Source organism: Convolutriloba macropyga, chromosome 2 (assembly GCF_964194025.1).
Source record: "Convolutriloba macropyga chromosome 2, txConMacr16.3, whole genome shotgun sequence".
NCBI classification, from domain to species: Eukaryota; Metazoa; Xenacoelomorpha; order Acoela; family Convolutidae; genus Convolutriloba; species Convolutriloba macropyga.
In genome coordinates, this window is record NC_134469.1 from 78,573,682 (window position 1) to 78,580,193 (window position 6,512).

The 6,512-nt window shown below is 35.8% G+C and overlaps 2 protein-coding genes across 2 annotated transcripts in view; one reads left to right on the plus strand and one right to left on the minus strand.

The window, feature by feature from the left end:
* The window catches only part of LOC142334744 (uncharacterized), a 447,170-nt gene that overhangs the window by 286,951 nt on the left and 153,707 nt on the right, over positions 1-6,512 (plus strand). The gene's annotated exons all lie outside the window — the stretch shown is intronic.
* The window catches only part of LOC142334745 (pleckstrin homology domain-containing family F member 2-like), a 321,367-nt gene that overhangs the window by 92,968 nt on the left and 221,887 nt on the right, over positions 1-6,512 (minus strand). The window lies entirely within an intron of this gene.

Below are 6,512 nucleotides of genomic sequence, written 5' to 3' on the forward strand. Positions count from 1 at the left end.
GTTTGTTGAATATACTTGCTCCTCATCAAAGAGTACCCTTCTGTATTTGGCTGAGGGTTCCCGGATTTTGTTTTCGTTGAGTCATTTACTGGATAATTGTATTGTATCTGATTTTTCATCGTAGCAGCGCAAGTTTTCGAGCACATTGGAATCATCTCAGTTCAACGCAATTCTATTTTAAAATGTACAGGTTCTTCTCTCGTCAAAAGCAGGATGCTTTTTGCAAAATTCTTGTAGTAAAAAATTGCTGCTGTATTTTGCTGAGAAATTATTAGTGCAATCACTTTGCCTCCTCAAGTATCATAGTGTTTGCTTTTATAGTCCAGTGATTTTGTCAGACTTTATCTCTTTATGTTCCATGTAAAGTTTATTAGTATCCAATGCAATTAACTCATATTTGTTTGGATCTCAGAAAGAGGAATACAACTTGTACTTAAGTCAAAACATTGTAAAATTGGCGTACTTGAGGATAAGAAATCCAACAATAATTGACTCTATATGCTCTATATGTGTCTTGCTTTTTTCTACCTCATAAATCTGCTCTGGCAACTTAATCAGGGACTTGAGAATTTTTTATTAAATTTACCTACATGAGAACCTTTCCGATATTTTGTGTTCGGATGCTGTTTGCGGTACATTATTTGATAAACATATGAACTGCTACCAGCTTAATAGTTTGTGCAAGAGCAGTTGACTCTTTTTTTTTGATCCCGTTCGCGGCGTACATCAACAAGGTTTTGAAAAATGGACTGGAAACACTTTCGTGGAGTGTATTTCAGAGACCAAGTCTCTTAGAATCACTCCTTTTTTCAGATAAAATAAAAAAGTGGGGAGATAATTGGTCCTCGTTGGTACTCAAAGCTGAAATTGAACATTTTCCTTGGCTTGAACGGCAAATTGTTTTGTTCTGCAAAATTTTTCACTTCGAAAATCTTAAATATGGGAGGGAAGTCTTCAAAAAACCGATAAAACTGCTCTGGGACCTATCGACTACAGCTAACTACGTTGAAGAAATCTCCTCGCTTAATCTTTTCCATAGGGGAGTCTTTCGGGAGTGATGATTGAAATAGATCATTCATTTTTATAAATCTTATAGTCCGTTTGTGTTATCTGTCTTCCATTTCCTGCATTGACTTTCCCAAATATCAACGACGTTGAATCCTTAACTCTAAAAACAATCTCTTTTTTTAGCCATCGTCACGCTCTCACTTCTTCAATCCGTTTTCAGTGCCATCAAGGCGAAGTTGTTTTATGTCGTGACAGGGACAAAATTGGAAGAAGCATCCCATCACCACAAACACGGTACTACAATAACTACAATAATCTTCAACGTAATAGAGCCTTATCTTCGTCTATTTCTTGTTTGACTCTATACGTCTGAATTCTACCTAAGGGTCGGGTGGTTTGTATTTAATCCATCACCTTTTGCTCAAAAAAGTTTGCTACTCCAGTTTTTCTTGCGAGGAGGTTTCAAAGTCTCATAGTCATATTTCTATTTTGTTTATATTCCCGTTGGCATTTCCTTTAGACATTAAAAACTAATACAGTTGACTAACATCAACGCCAACAATTGACTTGCTTATATTAGTAGACTGTTTCGTTTTGGTTTCCTCAAATTCGCATAATGTGTAAAAATGATTGAGTGTCCCGCTCTTAGCTACTTTTGTAAATAGTATAGTGTTGTAATTCTTTGTTTTTTTTCACAAATTGGGAGAAAAGCAGCATCTGTTGTGGATTTGAGAAATCTGTTGGCTGATTTGGAAAAAATCCTAACCCAATTTTAACACGTCTACTTGTTTTGAATGGTAAAATTTAATCAATTTGCTCATAACATAAAAAGTAGGTTCAACGCGTTTGTTGTTTTACCACCGGAGGAAGTCACAAAACGTCTGCTTGTCTTCTCTTTCCCTTGTGATTTGCAATTCCCTGTAACTTTTCTTAGTAAGTGTTTTGGTGAAGATTTTGAGCCTTATCTTCTCCGAAATTGCTTCCTCTTCCATTCCTTTTTTTTCTTTTGCTTGAACCCGTCACAAACAACAGAAAAAAACGTTGTGGTTTTTCAGGTTGTTCCAAATTTTAGTACGTCCGCTAGCTGGGACAAATTCAGCTTTTCACCACTGTTAAACCAGTCGTAGGGGAAGAATGCTTCTTCTTCCCTCGGTCCATAAGCTTTGTGGAAGTTGCTCAGAATTATAACTTCCCTCAGGATGTTAAGAAGGTCCACAACTTGCAAGCCACGAATGTTCAATCCAATATATTTGTTCCCTATACGAATCTTTTTTTGGAAAACCGTCTTTTTCATTTAGGAGATCATACAGAAGATACATTGTTATCAGCTTTAAATCGTACCGAGAGGTTTTGAATCCAAAGACAACAATGGTACTGTAACAGTTGTCGAAATCCAAAAACAACAATGGCACTGTAATAGTTGTTGAAATCTTGTTTGATAACATCAATTTGATAACATCTTGAGCTTGCTTCTCAGTCAATGAATTTCGAGGTCTCCGTCCTCCTTGTCTTTGGGTTCAGCTTTGTTTTCAAAGTATTTTTGTGCTCTGATGGGTTTGCCGGTTATCTTTCACTTCAATTAATTATTGAACATTAAAAAGCTTTGCTTTCGCTTCCAGTGCGAAATCATTAAGTTCTTCCATAAATAATAGCTGGTCTTTTCTGCTATATTTGTCAGGTTGAAATGAAAATCACGAATTAGTTGATGTGGATGTTCGCTGCAAAGGAATATGGGGTGCTCAAGTAGGTTGGAAGCTGCTATGGTAACATGTTTGCCAAATCACGAAGCCAAATATGTGTTTACGAGTGCATTGTCGGGGACGGTTAATGCCTAAAAATCAAACACAATTGATGAAAAAACAACCTCAAAGTGGGCCAAAATTGTGTACATCTTCGAGTCGAATAAAAACAGTCTTTGACACTTGATAGGATCCTAATGGATACTTGTGTTGAGTTGTCTTGGAGCAATTCTTCATATGGACCAGCAAATTGTTTGATCTATCAAAAATGTGATCACATGTATGGCAGCGCAATTTTTGAGGAAACTATATATATCTGCTGTCCAACAGATATGGTTCCCCTATTTCTAGAAGGAAGTTTTCTTTGACTGTTCCATCGAGAAGCAACGAGAAAGTTCAGAAAATATTTCAGATTGTTCGTGAAAAAATTTTTATAAATTTGCATATTGTCGTCAACCAACTCCTCAAGAATGGGAATATCATCTTCATTTTGTTCCTGCATATTGTCGTCAACCAACTCCTAAAGAGTGGAAATATAATCTTCATTTTGTTCCTGAAAATATCATCTTCATTTTGTTCCTCTCATCTTCTCTCCCTTTTGCTGAGTGAATTGTTTTTCATCAATTTCATTGTGTTATTTCTATGTGTAGTTCCTCGATGCCAGTTAAATCGTAAGCCAGTGCAATGAAAATTAACTAGTTTTTTTAGACGGGCTTATTTTTGCAGTCGGCTACAAAACACTTAACAAAACATTCTTTTAGCAAATTTGTTGACATAGTTCTATTGATACATCGAACTTCATCGGAGCTATGCACACTTTGAAGTACGAAACCAAATGAAATTTTTATTTTAGCTGAACTGGGTAAGTCGTAAAGAGCGAAATCCATTCCGCTGATCTCTGTTTTATGATTGAGTTCTTTGAACCTATTTTTATGCACTTTCTTTTTGGACGATTTAAGTACCGAGTCCCACATAAAGTGCATAACGATTTCGAGTTTGTAGTGAAGAGCGTTAGTCTCCAAAGACAGATCGGTTTACGTCGTTGTAGGGGCCGTGAACTAAATGCTGATGATTAATTCGTTAGTGATAAAGGATTTGATAATATTTGGAGAACGATGAAAAGAAGCCGTTGAAAGCAGACTTTTTCTTGAGAATGAGAGACGGTGCATGTGTAGATTCAAAACAACACTGCAATTTCTCGTCGTCCGGAAAGACTGGGTGCATTGTAAGTTCATACTAGATTTCAAAACAATTTTATGGCGAGATATGCAATTTTTTTTGGTCCAACCTTTTTTCTGAATTTTTCTGAAAATAGAGTAAAATTTAAGATTTGAGGTTAAAAAGGATGGGTAAAAAATAAAATTTGAAAATGCAAGTCGCAATGGAATGAAAAAAATTGTCAAAACTTGTAAAGAAGTTTCTACTCAACTGCACTCATTTATGTAAATCAGAGAAAAAAATAAAACGGGAATGGAAAGTCTTTTATAGGTTTTGACGTAATGATAACATCCGAACAACGTAATTTTAGGAACAGAATGACCTAATTTTACAACAGAATGACATAATTCTGACGTTTTTTTGACCTAGTAATGTCGGCATTATCCCGTAATTAGGACGATACTACGATGTAATTAGGACATTAATATGACCTATTTGTGTCCGCTTAGTGACTAAAAGTTCGAGCACGCGAAGAACTTATGATTATTAAAAAATTAACTCAACACATTTGTTTTCAATTATTACTTCGAATAATAGGTCATTTATCTGCCAGCAAAGATTTTGGGTTAACTTCAGAAATGTAGTTGTTCTTAAAAAAGATTATAAATTGTTTGATTGTGTAAAAGCACGAAAAATTGGGAATGTTTGGAGGAAGTTAGACAATTTTCGTACTAAATTAGGTAATGTTTGATCAAGGCGTCTTTTGAAAGAAACCTTGATATTTTTAATGTCAGAATTGGGTTTTGGTGGAACCATTTGGATGTTTTTAGCATAGATTGGTTATATTTTGGCACGATTTGGGTACTTTTCTGCAAGAAGTGGTTATTTTTGATCAGAATTGTTTTTTGGCAAGCATTGGATATTTTTTGGCAAGAATCGGCTACTTTTTTGTAAGAACTGTGGTTTTTAGCCAAAAACTGATTACGTTTTTTAAGCAGGAAATGGGTATTTTTTAGCTAAGATTGGTCATATTTGGTCAGAGTAGAGTATTTTTGGCAAGAAGTTGGTGTTTTTGGCGCTAATTGGGTTTTTTTTGGTCTAAATTGTGTATTCTGGTCCGAATTGGTTTTTCTGGTTTTAATTGGGTATTTTTTGCCAGGAATTGGGTTTATTTGGTCAGTTTTGAGAGTTTTTTTTGTTTTTATTGAGTATTTGTCGGCAGGAGTTACCGTAGTTTTTGGCCAGAGTTGGGTACTTTTGGCTGGAATTGCGTAATTTTGGTCAGAGTTGGGTTTTTTTGGGCAGAAATTGGGTGTTTGGGTATTATTGGCCAGAATCGAGTGATTTTTAGCTGGAAAAGGTTTTCACATAAATCAGCACAAATTCAGGTAAATCAGCACCAAATCGGGAAAACTCTAGTACAAAGTACAAAATGACTCTATTTCAATGAAAGATGAGTAAAAAGTATTTAGTATACGTAAATGAACGAATAAAAGTTATAATTGTGCTTCAAAGTGAAGGTTTTTGAACTATTTGGTTAAGTAATTAAGATCAACTAGAAGTTCATTAGAGTGGAAAATCAATTAGCTGAACTGGACAGATTTCACCTGTTTAGTTAAGGTAATTACCCCTGGGATAATTATGATGATTTGACAGGTCTATTGTTCTCACTGTCTTTAGGTACGTCTTTGGAAAATTGCTGAAATTAGGTGATACGTAATCTTTATAAATAGGTGCGTCCTTTTACCCCCCCCCCCCCCTCGGGGTCTGTTTAACTATAACTACTGTTCCTTTCTGTTTGTAACGCAGGCAGAGAAGTTGTCATAGGCCGCTACAGTGGACACTTTCTAGCTTCCTCTCCATCAGTTTAATGAAGGTCGAAGTTTCTGCAATGTTTAAGACGGCTGGAAGACGAAAGCTTTATAGAGCTTGCATTTGCGAAAAACAGATAAATTTTTGTCTCGCCGAATATTTGAAAAACCCGCAAAGTGCCATCTACCTTGTGGTGAATTGCGGTTAATTAATCTCTCTAATGTCAAAATCTTGAAAGATAAGATGCGAGCCGAAAACGGCAGTCAGGGCCCCATAAAACTGTCTAGATTTGATCTTCAATTTCAAAGCTTCATTTCAATTGGATTTCAATTGGATTTCAATTTCTCTACTCACCAAGTCAGCTTTGGTCCGGGGGCACCACCTAACGTATTTCAGCTGTGAGCCAGTATAAAAACCTGACTATTCTAAAGATTTTTTCTACTTGATCATTCTCTGTTCATTGCAAAGTTACGATGGCCAGTTTAAACGGACAGTGTAAATTGTTTTTTTTTTCAAAAAAAAAAGCAAGATTTTCACCTGTCCATTAATATGGAGCAGTACGTTATAACAGTTTTCAGCTCAGTTAACAGTCTGTTTTGTCCTATTTATTTTTTGGTTCGCAATATTCACGAAGGAGGCAATTTTACACCTTTCGGCATAACACCGGCAAGTTACCCAATGTTCAGCCTTGAGCCCGGAACCTCCTCTCTAGTTAAAGCTCGAAGCTATTTCGAAACCTGCCATTTTTTGCCTTTTTTTTGTTCGAAAACTGTTATTTTTCTATCTATTGAGCTA